The sequence below is a fragment of the Suncus etruscus genome, chromosome 3 (assembly GCF_024139225.1).
Source record: "Suncus etruscus isolate mSunEtr1 chromosome 3, mSunEtr1.pri.cur, whole genome shotgun sequence".
Taxonomy (NCBI): domain Eukaryota; kingdom Metazoa; phylum Chordata; class Mammalia; order Eulipotyphla; family Soricidae; genus Suncus; species Suncus etruscus.
In genome coordinates this window covers 15,287,142-15,305,156 of record NC_064850.1, presented here as the reverse complement: position 1 = coordinate 15,305,156, position 18,015 = coordinate 15,287,142, and the positions used below count along the sequence as shown (strand labels likewise).

Sequence of the window (18,015 nt, the reverse complement as noted above, 5' to 3'; positions counted from 1 at the left end):
AGGAGTTATTCCTGGCTCTGAGCTCTGGAATCACTCCTGGCACTCTCTGGGGACCATATGGAAGGCTAGGGATCAAACATGGGTCTGCCACATGTAAGTCAAGCATGTAAGCACTTACCTATTGTACAATAAATCTAATGTTTGAATCTAAATATTCTGGCTCCAGAGTCCATATGTACTTCTAAAAATAATACAAATAATATTTTTTAAATATGGAACGCTTCACGAATTTGCGTGTCATCCTTGTGCAGGAGCCATACTAATCTTCTCTGTATCATTCCAATTTTAGTATATGTGCTGCCGAAGTGAGCACTAATACAAAAATATTTAATAAATTTCCCAGACATTGACTTAACTACATTACCTAAATTATTTTTCTTATTTCTCACACATGTATAAGTATTGTTATTGTTCCCTTATTTAAGGACAAAGAAAATGAGAAGTAAAAAAAAGTGGTGGGCCGGAGAGATATCATGGAGGTAAAGCGTTTGCCTTGCATGCAGAAGGTTGGTGGTTCGAATCCCGGCATCCCATATGATCCCCCGATCCTGCCAGGAGCAATTTCTGAGTGTAGAGCCAGAAGTAAGTCCTGAGTGCTGCCAGGTGTGACCCAAAAACCAAAAGAAAAAGAAAAAGAAAATGAGAAGTAGTAGGTTTTGCCAGTTTTATTAATATTTTACAGCTTAATAGGGGCAGGAGTCCAAACTGGGAAATAGTATAATTTAGTCTAGTGTCTACCAGTATATCCAGGAGAATAATGATGAAGCATGTAGAATCCATGTACCAACATACAAATGACTAGAGTTTTCTTACTTCAACTATTTTTTTTTTTCTTTTGGTTTTTGGTCCACAGTGGTGATGTTCAAGGGTTACTCCTGGCTATGTGCTCAGAAATCACTCCTGGCTCGGGGAACAAGCCAGGAACGCCCAGGGATCGCTGGGGGTCGAACGCCGGGGATGGAACCTAGGTCCATCCTGGGTCAGCCGGGTGCAAGGCAAACACCCTACCACACAGTGCTATCTCTCAGGCCCCACTTCAACCATTTCTTCCATGAGAAATTTTCCAATAGCTTTAATAATCTAGACACATCTTATATGATGTCCATCTTTAAACATATTCTTGTGAACTAAAGCAAATATCTTCAGTTGAATCAGATCATAACACATTATATGTCAGTGTTCAAGACAAAACTGCAAAGTTTTGACTCCAGAATGACCATTTTTTTAAATTTTTTTTTTTACCATATTGGCTTACATATCTTTCACAGTAGTATTTTAGGTATATATTAACATTGAATCAGGAGAATACCCACCACCAAATTTGTCCTCCCTCCACCCCTGTTCCCTCCCTGCAACCCATATCCCCCCCCCATCACCCCACACTTTTTATTCTGTGGCTCCCAACCCAACACAGATGCCAATGTCAGTCCTGTCTTTTGCCACAAGTAAACTCAATTTCAGTCTTTGAATGTGACAATTCCTAGGACATTCATCTTTTTGGTGAATGAAATATCATTAAGGAATGACTTCCATAGTGAGTAACAGAATATCTATCAATAACTTAAACAGAGTTTTATAGTGATGTTTATTGAACAAAAATAACTTCTATCATTTTTTTTAGTTGTTTGATGATGGCAGAGCTGGCATCTCTTTGATTTGCTTGACTTTTCATTATAGATACAAATAGCATGCAAGCCAGAAAGAAGGCATAAAGACTATTTTAGCTTTGTTTCTCAAAAGAGAAACTTTTGAAGAAGAGAAACTTCCATTCTGTCTTTTTTGATATAAATGAATCACATGACGCTTAATTGTTGCAAAGGAACAACAAGAAGCTCGGAGACACAATTACCAGGACTAACTTAGATCTTATATAATTTTTTGTCTGGGCCATATTTTTTCTTTGCCAAGAAAGCAGATGAAAAAGGTCCTTGATATCACGGAGACATATATCAATCTGGCATGGTGGAACATGGAAGTTAACTGCATTCCAATATTTGAGGGAAATTTGGTAATTAAAATTAGTCTTTGAAAGTAAACTGATGTCCATTTGCAACATGAATTTAGCTAATTCCTGTCCATTTTTTTTCTCTGGATTCTGCAACAAAGCGTAACTTTCTGCAATATGAACAGATGCCCGAAATCTTGAACTCAGACTTGATCTGTAAGAATTAATGCAAATTGTTGCTGCATCACGACACATTCTATCTTTGCAGATCAGACTTCTTTATTTTGAACTTGACTGAGATTGCTTTTTGGTCTTGGCTAATTTTCACTCAAAACTCATTCCTAGTTGGGAACTCTCAGCATGCCTTGGATCTTAATCCACACCATTTATGACACATAAAAGATTACTAAATAAATTTTTGTGAAATTGCTTTGAATATCTAAATTCCCAGGATGTCAACTGCTGTTATTAACAGCAGTAGCCATCTGTCAGAAATGTTATTAAGGAAGTAACCTCATTTGGTGAAGATTTGTAACAAGTTAATTTCATTTTATTAGGCAATATGGTATACATAAATGAGACTTCATTTCTAAAAAGGAAATTTTGTAAGTTTTATTCGCTGAATGGTGAACCACCACAAGCATTCAGGATAAGTTTGAAGATGATTTTATCTTATGCTTATGTCTTTAAATTTACACTAAATATTTATAATAAAGGGTTTTGATCAAAGAAATAAAAGTCAGAAGCTTATAGAATTACAAAGTAGCAAACATGGTGACAGCATGCTTAAATGTACATTTTACAATAGTTTCTTTTATCCAGATAATAAGACATATAGAAATGTTTTCTTTTCTCCAGATAATAAAAATTATTTAACTTACCACATTTCTATCTATATGTAAGCATTATTCTTTTTTTTTTCTTAAAAAATATGAAACACTTCACGAATTTGCGTGTCATCCTTGCGCAGGGGCCATGCTAATCTTCTCTGTATCGTTCCAATTTTAGTATATGTGCTGCCGAAGCGAGCACAAGCATTATTCTTAATTTCCATTAACAATTGCCATTTCTCATAAAGTGCTATTATATATACATTCTTGTTTTTCTGAAAAGATGGTTATTTTCCACTTTTCTTTATTATATATTGTATATATTGAAACACATGGTTTAAAATTATGACTATATCAATGCTGAATTCCCTGGAAAGAGCTAGGACTGTAGATACTTTGCTTATTTTGCTAACTGGGGTAAGTTCATATGCTGTGATTTCTGGGCATGTTTATGCCAAGGATAATCTTTGATTAAAAAGTTCAAAAATCCAACTTATTTCCTTATTGATTTCAGGGTTTCCTAATCTCAATTTAGAGTTACAATTTTCCTACCTAAAAATTCAAGTAATTGACAAATTTTTGTTGGTGGTGTTGGTGTTGTTTTGAGCTTACACCTGGAAGTGCTCAGGACTTATTCTTGGTTCTGCATGCATAGGTCATTCCTGGCAGTGCTCAGGGGACTATCTGGGATGCTGAGTATTGGACCTAGGTCAGCCATGTGGAAGGCAAATGCCCTACCACTGTATGATTGCACTGGTCTTAATTGAATGAATTCTTGTCCTAATTGAATAAATTCTTTGTTGAGACCTCAGAGACTATCTTCACCCCAGCTATGTCAATTTTGAAGGATTTATTGTGACTGTGGACATTGCCCTCAATGGTCCTCAAAAAAAAAAAAAAAAGCAATGGTCCTCAAACTATGGCTCGCGGGCCACATATTGTATTTGTATCTGTTTTGTTTCTTCATTGCAAAATAAGATATATGCAGTGTGCATAAAAATTCATTCATAAGTTTTGTTTTTACTATAGTTAGACCCTCCAATGGTTTGAGGGACAGTGAACTGGCCCCCTGTTTAAAAGTTTGAGGACCCTTGCCTTAAAGGGTTGTAAGATTTTGAGGAGACTTGAAATAAAAAATGATGTTTTTTTTTAATATTAAAGAGATTTGAATATAAAAGATGGGGATATGTGAAAATGAGAGTTCAGTGAGAAGGGAATCTATGTGTCATACATGCTATAGATAAGACTTATTAAAGCATTAATTGCTGTGTTTTATTATGTATTTTTTTTGCATAGTCAGCTATTGAACCCAGGGTCGTAGACAAGTGTGATATGCTGCATAGCCTCCATCCTGATATTTATGAGTTAGACCCATGGGTTTGCATTTCTGCCAATTTCCTAGATGGTGCTGATGTTGAGAATCATTTATACAGGCTATAGCAGAAATTATTTTAACTGTGACATTTAAAAAGTTATTTCTGGAGCTGAAGAGATAGTACAGAGGTTAAAGTGTTTACCTTACTTGTAGTCAACCCCAGTTCAATCCCTAGTACCATGTATGATTCCCCAAGCAGCATCAGGAATGATCCCTGAGCACAGAGTAAGTTTTGACCACCGCGGGTGTGAAACAACTTTTTCTAATTCCTTTTTTTCTTTTTTCTTTTTTTTTTTTGGTTTCTGGGTCACACCTCGCAGTGCTCAGGGGTTACTCCTGGCTCTAGACTTAGAAATCACCCCTGGCAGGCACAGGGGACCATATGGGATGCCGGGATGCGAACCACCATCCTTCTGCATGAAAGGCAAACGCCTTACCTTCATGCTATCTCTCCTGACCCTAATTCCTTTCTTTTCTTCTTAAAATTTCCACATGTTTTAATTGTATAAAAACATTGATATGTGGGCCCGGTGAGATAGCACAGTGGCGTTTGCTTTGCAAGCAGCCGATCCAGGACCAAAGGTGGTTGGTTCAAATCCTGGTGTCCCATATGGTCCCCCGTGCCTGCCAGGAGCTATTTCTGAGCAAACAGCCAGGAGTAACCCCTGAGCACCGCTGGGTGTGGCCCAAAAATAAAAAAAATAAAAAAATAAATAAAATAAAATAAAAACTGACATACACTTTAAAAAAAAACATTGATATGTGACTTGAGGATATTCTGATTTTTATGAACATATCTCTATGGAGCCATTAGCTACCCTTTGCACCTGATGGAAATGGTAACTCTGGATGAGTTGTTTAATACAGATCATTCCAACTTTAAGCTGTTATTAACTGAGCACAGAAGTGTGGAATATATCCTAATAGAGCTTTTTCTCTTTGTGGTAACTAAATATTAGGAGAATATATATACTGATTTCTCATTTAGTTTGTGGATTATATAATTTGAGTAGAAAGGGCATCTTTCCTCCTATTTTCTGGGCCTAGTAAGTGATGCACTGCTCATCTAATAATCATTATCAGTATTCATTAATTTATTACATGCTAGAAAGATTGGGCTTAATATATGGCTACATTAAGTGGTATTATCACATTGAATCATTATGTCAACTGATTTCCAGATGAGAAAACAGGACTTATAGAAGTTCAATAACTTTTTCAAGGTTGTAACAACATTTAGAGCCAGGAATTTACTTCAGGTCATCAATTCCAGAGCTTATACTATATATACCCACAGAATAGATTGCAACTTTGGGCCTAATGAAATTCAATAAGCAGCGATTAAAGGGATGAAGACAAGAACACAGCCTGGTTTCATAACATTTTCAGCTATTGGGTGGTTATAAATTATTTCTCTTTACTATTATTCTAGAAATGTTATTTTAATGCCACCTTGATTTATCTGCATCTCTGTTGTCCTCACCTGACAATGGCATTATGGGTATGTTACCCCAAAACACTTCATATGCATCATGCCTCTGTCAATCATCTTTCCTTTTAGACATGCCGCCAAGGGAATTGGTTATTTAAAGGAATCTATTGGCAAATGCTCTTCCTGAAAAATAAAAAATCTTGTAATGAAAATGATCACCTCATGTTCTGTTCTACAAGCTTGATTTTTTTTTTAACACCAGATTTTTTTTTCTTGGCAGGTGGGAGGTGTTTGGTTTGAGTGGGAGGAGTTGAACCCAGAGGAGAAACCAGGAGCCAAAGCCAGAAGCCCATTTGCTTTTTTATTCTTTTTAAATCTCACAGCTAAGGAAGGGTGTAGGCGGGCATGGACATGGTTGTTCTGGATGTGAATTTCTTTTTTTTTTTTTTTCAGTTTTATAATTTTTTATTATGAATTATGAGAACAAAAGATGCAAAGAAAGAGGATAAGGTAAAGTTACAGTGGAAGGACAATCACCCATAACATAATTATCAGAAGAAGTCCCCTTGCTGATATCTTAACTTTGAACTTTCACCAAAGAAAGTTAAGATAAATAAAACAGAATCCATGTGCAATTACTTTGTCCCTCAAGTCCCCAGATTGTAGCACATTATAATATTTCTTAACAGCACACAAGGCAATCTAAAGCCATCAAACTTACGTAACTCCTTAAACATTATAGGCATAGTATTTTCTTACATTTCCATGTACATGCATATTAGCTTAAGTTAACCTCAAATTTTAAGTGGGTGTGTTTTAAGGATTAGAGTCAAAGGAGCACAGTAAAAACGGTGTTAGAGTGGCAATTGTTGTTTGCATAGGCCCACCAAAATATGAGAGGCATGGAAAGGAATAGCCTTGGCCTAAATACAAAGAGATCCTACCCCTGAAGTTTCCTGGCATAAGACCAGCTCTAGGCCTCAGGAAAGTTATCGTTCGCTCCAAGACATTGTCCGTAGCGCCAACAAACTTATCACACAGTCTCTGTTGTCGGTCTCATGTTTCTGTATTAAAGATTCTGGAATCTGCATGTCCTACATTGAAGTCATGATGTGGAGTGCCTTCTCGTTTCACCTCACCATGAAAGGGGAATGCAGGAAGCCCTGTCCTGTAAGCAGGTTGTTGTTGTTAAGTCTTCTCAGTGTTAAGGGAAGTCTCTTTTGAGCAGGACGATGTCTGAGCAGTGGTAGGGTATTCCGTGGTAGAGGATTGCTTCCAGGTGATGTTATAGACAAACCTCACCATAAAGGGACAATACAGCAAGCCCTGTCCAGTAAGCAGGTAATTGTTCTTGTTGTCTTCTCAGTGTTAAGGGATGTCTCTTTTGAGTAGATCGATGTCAGAGCAGCTGTAGGGTCGTCCCTGGTACAGGACTGCCTCCGGGTGATGTTATATACAACCTTGGATGTTTTGTAAATGTCTTCTGTAGATCAAGGGGTAAATGGAGAATGCTCATTCTTCTGAGGCCTGTGCCAGGTCTTTATGTCAATGTTCAGGGTGTAAGGTCTCATTGCACTACAAGATTTGTGTGTTCCCATTTCTATTAGATAAGAACTTATTAGTATGTATAGTATTTTCCCATGTTAGTGTGCCTACGCAAACAAGTAATAAAGCCACGTGGTGCTATCAGATATATGGGGGCATAAGAACATTTCCAACAAGACCCATGACTTGGTTCAAACATAAGTATTAAACTGAGGGATTCTTTCACACCAAATTCCATATTGAGCAGTTCAGAAAGAGAAGATAAAAAACATGGGGGGGGACCATCACTGTATAAGAAAGTATTTAGCAAAAGTTATAGCCGTCAAAGAAAACAACCATAAAATGTTGAAAAGATATGCGTCATTTTTATGCCTTTCAAAATAGTTGGGTGGTGTTAACTCTAGGGCACCACTTTGGTCTGTGAATTAGGACTCAATACTACTTAAGTTAGAAAGGGTAAAAAAGGAGTAATGATGATAGGAGATAAAGAAGTTAAAGAGAAATATGAACTTATGAAGGGGTATGCAAAAGGGCAGAGTACAAAATGGACATTCTGCATACATAAAAACATAATTCAATGATAGTGAGTACTATTAATGTTTCTTGTGAGACTACTATTAATGTTTCTTGTGCGCGCGGGGCGATAGCCCCCCGCGCGATTTTGAGAATGTAGACTGGACAGAGATTACCAGTGCCAGCCAAACCTCCTCCTGCTAGACTCCCGGCTCCCAGGAAGGAGAGATCCTTCAAGAAGCTGGGAGACCAGAGGTTCAGAGCCCCACCCAGACCCTCCCTAAGGAGCCGCATTGGATAGTGGGGGAAGGCCTAGGGTACCTTCAAGCTCCACCAAGGGACCCAACTCACCAGCTTGCCCAGGCGTGTGGCCCGGGGAAGCCCTGGAGATCTGGAGCAAGGCGGCAGAGGGGTGCTGGGGTTACCCAAGTCCCACACCCTCCCTAGGCCTGGCCAAGCAGGCCTCCGGCATGGCGTGGGCTTGCCAAGCCTCCTCCTGCTAGACTCCCGGCTCCCAGGAAGGAGAGATCCTTCAAGAAGCTGGGAGACCAGAGGTTCAGAGCCCCACCCAGACCCTCCCTGAGGAGCCGCATGGATAGTGGGGGAAGGCCTACAGTGCCTTCAAGCTCCACCAAGGGACCCAACTCACTGGCTTGCCCAGGCGTGTGGCCCGGGGAAGCCCTGGAGATCTGGAGCAAGGCGGCAGAGGGGTGCTGGGGTTACCCAAGTCCCACACCCCCCCTAGGCCTGGCCAAGCAGGCCTCCGGCATGGCGTGGTCTTGCCAAGCCTCCTCCTGCTAGACTCCCGGCTCCCAGGAAGGAGAGATCCTTCAAGAAGCTGGGAGACCAGAGGTTCAGAGCCCCACCCAGACCCTCCCTAAGGAGCCGCATTGGATAGTGGGGGAAGGCCTAGGGTACCTTCAAGCTCCACCAAGGGACCCAACTCACCGGCTTGCCCAGGCGTGTGGCCCGGGGAAGCCCTGGAGATCTGGAGCAAGGCGGCAGAGGGGTGCTGCGGTTACCTGAGTCCCGCACCCCCCCTAGGCCTGGCCAAGCAGGCCTCCGGCATGGCGTGGGCTTGCCAAGCCTCCTCCTGCTAGACACCCGGCTCCCAGGAAGGAGAGATCCTTCAAGAAGCTGGGAGACCAGAGGTTCAGAGCCCCACCCAGACCCTCCCTGAGGAGCCGCATGGATAGTGGGGGAAGGCCTACAGTGCCTTCAAGCTCCACCAAGGGACCCAACTCACCGGCTTGCCCAGGCGTGTGGCCCGGGGAAGCCCTGGAGATCTGGAGCAAGGCGGCAGAGGGGTGCTGCGGTTACCCAAGTCCCGCACCCCCCCTAGGCCTGGCCAAGCAGGCCTCCGGCATGGCATGGGCTTGCCAAGCCTCCTCCTGCTAGACTCCCGGCTCTCAGGAAGGAGAGATCCTTCAAGAAGCTGGGAGACCAGAGGTTCAGAGCCCCACCCAGACCCTCCCTGAGGAGCCGCATGGATAGTGGGGGAAGGCCTACAGTGCCTTCAAGCTCCACCAAGGGACCCAACTCACTGGCTTGCCCAGGCGTGTGGCCCGGGGAAGCCCTGGAGATCTGGAGCAAGGCGGCAGAGGGGTGCTGGGGTTACCCAAGTCCCGCACCCCCCCTAGGCCTGGCCAAGCAGGCCTCCGGCATGGCGTGGTCTTGCCAAGCCTCCTCCTGCTAGACTCCCGGCTCCCAGGAAGGAGAGATCCTTCAAGAAGCTGGGAGACCAGAGGTTCAGAGCCCCACCCAGACCCTCCCTAAGGAGCCGCATTGGATAGTGGGGGAAGGCCTAGGGTACCTTCAAGCTCCACCAAGGGACCCAACTCACCGGCTTGCCCAGGCGTGTGGCCCGGGGAAGCCCTGGAGATCTGGAGCAAGGCGGCAGAGGGGTGCTGGGGTTACCTGAGTCCCGCACCCCCCCTAGGCCTGGCCAAGCAGGCCTCCGGCATGGCGTGGGCTTGCCAAGCCTCCTCCTGCTAGACACCCGGCTCCCAGGAAGGAGAGATCCTTCAAGAAGCTGGGAGACCAGAGGTTCAGAGCCCCACCCAGACCCTCCCTGAGGAGCCGCATGGATAGTGGGGGAAGGCCTACAGTGCCTTCAAGCTCCACCAAGGGACCCAACTCACCGGCTTGCCCAGGCGTGTGGCCCGGGGAAGCCCTGGAGATCTGGAGCAAGGTGGCAGAGGGGTGCTGGGGTTACCCAAGTCCCGCACCCCCCCTAGGCCTGGCCAAGCAGGCCTCCGGCATGGCGTGGTCTTGCCAAGCCTCCTCCTGCTAGACTCCCCCTGGATGTGAATTTCTCTGCTCCAGTATTTGCTGCCCCCATGCCAGGCGAGAGCTTCCTTACACAGAAGAACTATTCACAACCAATTAATTTAGGGCATCAGTTTTCTCTCTCTCTCTCTCTCTCTCTCTCTCTCTCTCTCTCTCTCTCTCTCTCTCTCTTGTTCTTTATTTATTTATTTATTTTGGTTTTGGGGCCACATTCAACAGCGTTCAGAGGTTACACCTGGCTCTGCGCTCAGAAATCACTCCTGCCAGGCTTGGGGGACCATATGGGATGATTGGGAATTGAACCTGCATCTATCCTGGGTCGTCTGCATGCAAGGCAAATGCCCCTACCGCTGTGCTATCACTCTGGCCCCAGTTCTCTTTCTTGATACAGGACCTCCACTTGAAGATTTTGACTATCCACCTGATCTTTTAGAATTGGACTCGGTCTTGGGCTCTTCTTTCCATCTTCCTGCCATCCCTGGATCCTGTCATAGACTTGCATGACATTTTGCAGGCTGTCAGTGCTATCTTGCTTATAAGCTGCCTTCCCCTATATTTAACAAAACAAAACACCATATTAACAGATCAGGCATTTCATTTTCAAAATCTCCTATACATCTCCAGCCTCATCTCACTATGCAGCTATCCAAAGACCTGAGCTCACACAAGAAGAAATGATAATAATCATTAAAAACCAAGCAGTTTCCAAGCTGGTCCCCAGTTAGTCTGTGTTCTGGATGTTCATGTCTCTGTTAGAGTTAGACCCCTTCCATGACCCATGACTCAAGAAAATATCTTGGGAATTAGAGTGTGACTTACAAAACAATACTATAAAAGATACTGTAGCTTCTGCTGTATTTTCTTAGGTCAGCTGGCCTGGAAAAAGTCAGAAGCCAACTCCTGAAAATAGTCAAGAAGTCCTTTGGAGAGGTCCTTTTGGTTCCTCTCAATAGGCCACACTGATTTGCTAGGTTTTGGATGTACCATCTTGAAAGGGAATTTTTTTTTTGACAGTAATCCGGGAACTTTATTTTTTAATATAATTTTTATTTTAATCATAGTGGGTTACATATCGTTCACAGTAATATTTTAAGTACATATTAGCATTGAATCAAGGGAATTCCCATCACCGAATTGTCCTCCCTCCACCTCCGTTCCCATCCTGCCTCCCATGTCCTCCACCCTCACCCCCGGGGCTGCTATAATGAGTGGTACCCACTTGTGCCTAGCTCGCTACTTAGTGATCTTACAGCTGTTTGGTCTTGGTACCTCCATTATTTCCCCCTCTAATTGGGGGGCGGAACTAGATAGTTCAAGTTGTGTGATTTTGTTTGAAGAAGAGAAAACTAATAAAATGGGGTAAAAATCAAATAAACCAAAAATGGGCAGAGTCTTCTAGAGGCTCTCATCTTCGGTTTGAGAGATGAAGGGGAAAAAGAAGGTGAAACACAACAACATTACAAAAAGAAGTATCAAATAAAATATCCAGTGAGCACTATAGGAATAAAGATAAGCAGCACATAATAGTCATGGTCTTGAAATAAAAATCATGACAGAGTGCAAAAAGGAAGAAGAGAAAAGAAGAAAGAAAAAAAAATAAAAATTGAGACAACAACTTCAATATCCACACCATTTCTATCAAGCCTTCAAGCTAACTTTGTTCCTTAAATTTTTTTTCAATGTTAATTATTGAACCCATAACCTCAGACATGCAAGACATTTTATTTACCTTTGATCAAATTTTAACTTGACCTTTTTTTGGGGGGGGTCATACCCAGTGGCACTCAGGGTTTACTCCTGGCTATGTGCTCAGAAATTACTCCTGTCAGGCTCGGGAAACTAGGATGCCGGGAATCGAACCCAGATCCGCCCTGGCTTGGCTGAATGCAAAGCAAACGTCCTACTGCTGTGCTATCTCTCCAGCCCCTAACTTGATCATTTTGATTTGCATTTTGACTGCAGCCTTATGAGAGACTTTAAGTCAAAACCACTCAGAAATGATACTCTTGGGCTTATACCACACATAAACTATTTGGAATATGAAATTTGTATTGTTTTCATTAGTTGTGCTTGGGGATAATTTTTTACACAGTATTAGATAACCAACATATGTATTTTATAACTTAGTCATTGGATGAGAAAACCAAAAACACTATCTGATCTGGTGGGGTTTCCTAGGACATGAACTCTGGTTCTCAATCATTTCACTTTAAAAGTAGGGGTTATTGGAGAGGTGATTTTATTTAAAATGAACAAAAATGAGCTTGCTACAATTTATTGAAATAGTAAAACAGGAATCCTCTTAAAAGAATTCAGAAGCAAACAAAAATCATTTCCACAAGGCCAAGATTCAATAATATATTCGATAATTGCATTGAATTAAAGTATTTCAAGTATGTTTAAATCCACGAGTCACAATGATAATTAAAAAATTTAATTAGTCACCTTTGGAGAGTGATGAATAACTAACAAATGGAAAAGAACCAAGCACTTACTGTCTTTTCTATATAAATTATACCATTACATTAGTAGATGAGGGAAACATCTCTTTATAAGTCATCATAGCCAATAAGTAAAAGAGAAGTGATAGAATTAGAACAACACTATTTTGCAAACCCTTAATGAATTAATAGACCTAGACATTATCAAAAGCTTTTAATATTACAGACAGATATGTCTCCTGATGAAAGAACAGAATACCACCTAGAGTCTTGCCAATGAGATTAAACTGAAGTTCAATTAGGCTGTTGGATCCAGCTGGCAGTTTTCAGGAAATACAGAATACAGAAGACTATGTTGAACTGCACCATGTATTCAGACAGTGATTTCATGTATTCAAATTCAGATTCGTGTATTCAATAAGCAAAGTCCAAACTGTGGGAAACTTTACCAGTGGGTTCTTTAGCAGATCAATTGTAAGGGATCAAGGGGAAGTGTCTAGAATAAAAGAAACTTAAAAGACCACATAAAATGTTTAAAAACGGGTGAAGAGCAAACTGCAGTGCTTAGGGATGTGAATTTTGCTGATAAAATTCCAGAGAAACAAGAGGAATTATTATTATGAAACATATTCCTTAAACTTAATTAGCATCAAAATCATTTACAAGATTTGATCTCTAACCTCCAAACCCAGTTTCTGAGTTAAGTAAGTAAGTTAGTAAGTCTGTGAGGTAGATCAAGAATTTCTATTTCAGACCACAGAGATAATACAGACGATAAGACACTTGTCTTGCATGCAGCCAACCTGCTATCCCTAACACTACATATGGTTCCTCAAATGCCTTCTGAGGTGATCCCTGAGCACAGAATCCAGAGTAATACTTGATCCCTCATACAGCCATGTATGCCCACCTTCCCCAAATAAGAAATAAATGTTATGAAATTCCCTGTAAGAGAAGAAACCTATTGTGCAGAGATTACATTCAGAGAGCCACTAGTATTATTAAAACAGGGTTTACGTGGAAAAGGCAGGTGAGAATGAAAGGTATTAGAATTGGGACAAAGATACATGGAAGGGTTCCTAAAGTGATTGGCTATATTCTATATATAGGTGTTGGTTATAAGAATATTATTAGCCTTTTTTAAAATTAATTAAGATCCTTTTTTGTGATTCTTTGTGTCTGTTTCTTTTTATAATAGTTTAAAATGAAAATTATTCAAATGTAAACAAACATATTTTTTAACTTTTAACAGGTCTTTTAAAGAGTTATTTTTATGATAGAAAAACAGCAAAAAGGGGGCCGGGCGGTGGCGCTAAAGGTAAGGTGCCTGCCTTGCCTGCGCTAGCATTGGACGGACCGCGGTTCGATCCCCCGGTGTCCCATATGGTCCCCCAAGCCAGGAGCAACTTCTGAGCGCATAGCCAGGAGTAACCCCTGAGCGTTACCGGGTGTGGCCCAAAAACCAAAAAAGAAAAAAAAAAAAAAAAAAAAAAGAAAAACAGCAAATGAATGTCATATACTGCAGATGGTTTGTATTCTATTTCTAGAATCAATATAAGTTATCAAGCACCCTGCTATAGAAAATATGTATAGAAAATACAAAAAAAAAGTAGAATAATCTATATGGGAGTAATTTTATAACTTAGTCCCAATGAAACTCTTCTCATTCATTTATTGATATATTTATTAAATATAATTTATGAAACAAATGAAAGTGTAGCTTGATGCTCTGTGAAAATAGTGGGAGTTAAAAAAATGTGGTTACAATCTCAATGTACTTTTAGTTCTATTTGGGAAAAGCAGTATATGCTTTAAAAAGCTACAAACTAAGCTACACAAAATTAGGAACATTGATTTTGCTTTTAGTCATTCTCTTTAATACATTTGTGGGTTTTTTTTAACCTATAAAAGTATAAAAACGGTTTGAGGAGTTACTGCAGATGATAGGGCACTTAACCTCCCATCCCAGCTTGGATCCTTGGCACCACTTTTGATTCCCCAAACATGACCAGAAGAGACAAGAGATGCATGAGCAACAGAGCCAAGAATAATCCCTGATTATAATTAGGTGTGGCTCCTCAAAAATTCTACAGAAGGTATAAATTTAGAGGTCTAATGTGTCACTAAAATTCTAAAATATTCTTAAAATATTTATAACAACAGTTAAGTTCTAGTGCGATCTTTTTTGTTTTTTAGTTTTTGGGTCATACCTGACAACGCTCAGGGGTTCCTCCTGGCTCTACGCTCAGAAATCACTCTTGGCAGGCTCGAGGGACCATATGGGATGCCAGGATTCGAACCATCATCCTTCTGCATGCAAGGCAAATGCCTTACCTCCAGGCTATATCTCCAGCCCCTCTAGTGCGATTTTTATGGTGATATCTTCATGGCATCTCTTATTTATTTATTTTATTTTATTTTTTTTGGTCTTTGGGCCACACCCGGTGATGTTCAGGGGTTACTCCTGGCTATGCGCTCAGAAATCGCTCCTGGCTTGGGGGACCATATGGGACACCGGGGGGTCAAACCGTGGTCCATCCTGGGTCAGCCACGTGCAAGGCAAACACCCTACTGCTGCACCACCACTCCAGCCCTAGCATCTCTTATTTTTATTTCATCTTGTTCCTTTTTATAACCATCAAATATTTATTAAGTATTCTCTTTTTATGACTCGTATTAAGGGTTTTTAGCAGAGTTTTATTGTTAAACTTTAGGACTAAATAGGACTAAAATTATTGTTAAACTTTAAAATATATAACCTGTGCATTTTGCCATCTTGGGTATGGCATGAACATAATAGTTAAGTTATATAGGGATAATCTTCCTACTGCTGCAATGTCAACAAAATGATCAGGATATTTGACTTTTTCTTTTCTTGAAAAGAAAATGAATGGCCATTGCAGAAGTTATTAACTTGAATAGTTACTAAACAATGTTACTACTTTAAGGAATTACCAGAATTACTGGGTTAGTTTGGAAAATATTAGCAGTTGACTGATGAATCAATAAATAGACAATGAGGGCTTCCTTTATAGATTTTGGCTTTTTTATTTTTTGGTTCAAAAAATCAGATGTGGGGTCGAATCGGTGGCGCAAGTAGTAACCTAGGACATGCTAATCTAAGACGAACTTCGGTTCAATCCCTCAGTGTCCCATATGGTTCCCCGCCCCCCAAGCCAGGAGTGATTTCTGAGCACATAGCTAGGAGTAACCCCTGAGAGTGTCACCTGGTATGCTTCCCTCAAAAAATCAGATGTAAGCTTAAATACATGCATTCCTAACACTTTTTAAAAGTACCCACAAAACTTCTTGTCATTTCCTGATTGTTTGAGAGCATGCAAGACTCTCAATTTAAGGACTAGGTAGAGAATATTTGGCTTCAGTACCATTTACTGTCACTAAGTTCTGGGTATAGAAACATGTAAACATATATTCCCTGTTTTTAAAGAGCTTCTATTCCAGTGAAAAACAAATTAAACAAATTTTTATAGCAATAAGATGATTTTAATTGATCTATATAAATTACCATATATATTACCAATCTATATTGATTACCAAAGCCTTTTGGTAATCAATGCTATTATTTTGTTTTGTTTTGTTTTGGGGCCACACCCGGCAGTGCTCAGGGGTTACTCCTGGCTGTCTGCTCAGAAATAGCTCCTAGCAGGCACAGGGGACCATAAGGGACCCCAGGATTTGAACCAACCACCTTAGATCCTGGATCGGCTGCCTGCAAGGCAAATGCCGCTGTGCTATCTCTCTGGCCCCAATGCTATTATTTTTATATACTTATATCTTCAAAATAAAATGTCTTCACTTTTTTTTTTTTTTTTTTTTTTGTGGTTTTTGGGTCACACCCGGCAGTGCTCAGGGATTATTCCTGGCTCCAGGCTCAGAAATTGTTCCTGGCAGGCACGGGGGACCATATGGGACGCCGGGATTCGAACCGATGACCTCCTGCATGAAAGGCAAACGCCTTACCTCCATGCTATCTCTCCGGCCCCATTTTTTTTTTTATAAACTATATTATTCCAATGAAAAACAGGGAGAAAAGATATATTTTCAGATTGTCAGATATGACTCAGCAAGCCAGGGTCATACCTAGAAATAGAAATGAGAAATGAAACAAGTTTTCAACAATTTACCTTGAAACAAGCAATAGCTTTATTATTTTGGCACTGCAGTGCAGCGCTCTAAGTGGAAGAAGAGAAACCTAGTGAGTCAGCTTCATGTAGTCTAAGGGGAGCGAGCCCTCCTGGGTAGAACTGTGCAGAACTCAGACCCCTTCTTAGGCACTTCTTTCCAGGTGGCTAGAGAGACCCAACCAAGATTTTTGCATTTGTCCATCCTGTTACCTGTACTTTCTTAGTTGGATGACAGAGCCTGTCACTACTGACTTTTCAAAACTGGCATTGCTTCCTGCAAGTAGACCAGTTGTCTGGGAGTTACAAGAGAAGAGGAAACACTTTTTTGAAAGATAATGTTTTTTATACACATGAGTATAATAAATTTGCAGTTCATTATGTAATTATATAAATAAAATAGAGATTAAATAAACCATTAATGTGTGATGATATGATAAGTATCCAGAATTTATAGTTTAGGCAAACAGGAGGTTGAATATGAGTACAATTATAGAAGTTGCCTCAGGAGCAGATTTCAGACTTAAACCTCTAGGAGTAACTTCTTGGATGGCTGACTGGATGGCCAGTCAGTGTGTGTATTCCTGTTAAAATCAGGGATCTAGAGAACCAGAAATATAAACATATAGTATATATAAATATATATAAACATATATATAACATTGGAATATGCCAAAAGGGGTCCTCAAAGATCTAATTCCTAGAATTAGCCAATAGTTTCTTATGTGGAAATAGATTTCTATTGAAATTTGAATAATCTGATTTTTGATATAAATGAATTAAAGGATCTTGTATTAGGCGTATCGCAAAATAACAAAGTGGATCCTAACAGCTTTCATGTGTATCAATAGGAGGGATGTTTAGAAACATTTAACAAGACAAAAGAATGTAACTGAAGATGGAGCAGCAATCAGAGAGTGATGTTTCACAAGCCAAGAAGTGCTGGCAAGCACCAGAGAGAAGCCAGGAAGAGGTTCTTTCTTAGAGCTTCTTGAGGGAATCTGACCTTGATGACTGTTCTTCTTCTTCTTCTTTTTTTTTTCCTGAATAAACTTGCAAAGATTTCCCTCTTTATTGATTTCCAAATATCAATTTCTGGCAAATAGTGAACAAAAATGCTTTATGAGCAACACAAAATGAACAGCAATATGTTCATCTGATTATCCTCTAGAAGGATGTCAAGTAAAATTGTAAAGCAAAAGGTAAACATATGAATTTATCTTCATTGTAGTTTTTTTTTAAATACCTCTATAATGATCCTCTTTAGATACTATCAAAATAAATTTCTAATGAAGGTTGTCCAGTTTGGTTTTTTTTTCCAAAGTGACACACTTTTTTTTCTTTATTTCCATTTTTATTTAATTTAAACACCATGGTTACAAGATAGTTCATAATACAGTTGTTTTTCCCTCACAGATAAAGTTGTTTATGATTGAATTATAGTCATTTAATGTACAACAACTATTACCAGTGCACTTTAAATGTCAATTCTATATTCATAAG

General features: G+C 40.3%; 2 non-coding genes across 2 annotated transcripts; both read right to left on the bottom strand.

The window, feature by feature from the left end:
• Positions 1–206: 206 nt before the first annotated feature.
• On the bottom strand, positions 207–313 carry LOC126005734 (U6 spliceosomal RNA). The gene has a single exon (XR_007494771.1). It is a non-coding gene; the product is annotated as a U6 spliceosomal RNA (small nuclear RNA).
• Positions 314–2,870: 2,557 nt separating this feature from the next.
• LOC126005517 (U6 spliceosomal RNA) lies at positions 2,871–2,977 on the bottom strand. Its single transcript, XR_007494569.1, has one exon. It is a non-coding gene; the product is annotated as a U6 spliceosomal RNA (small nuclear RNA).
• Positions 2,978–18,015: the final 15,038 nt, after the last annotated feature.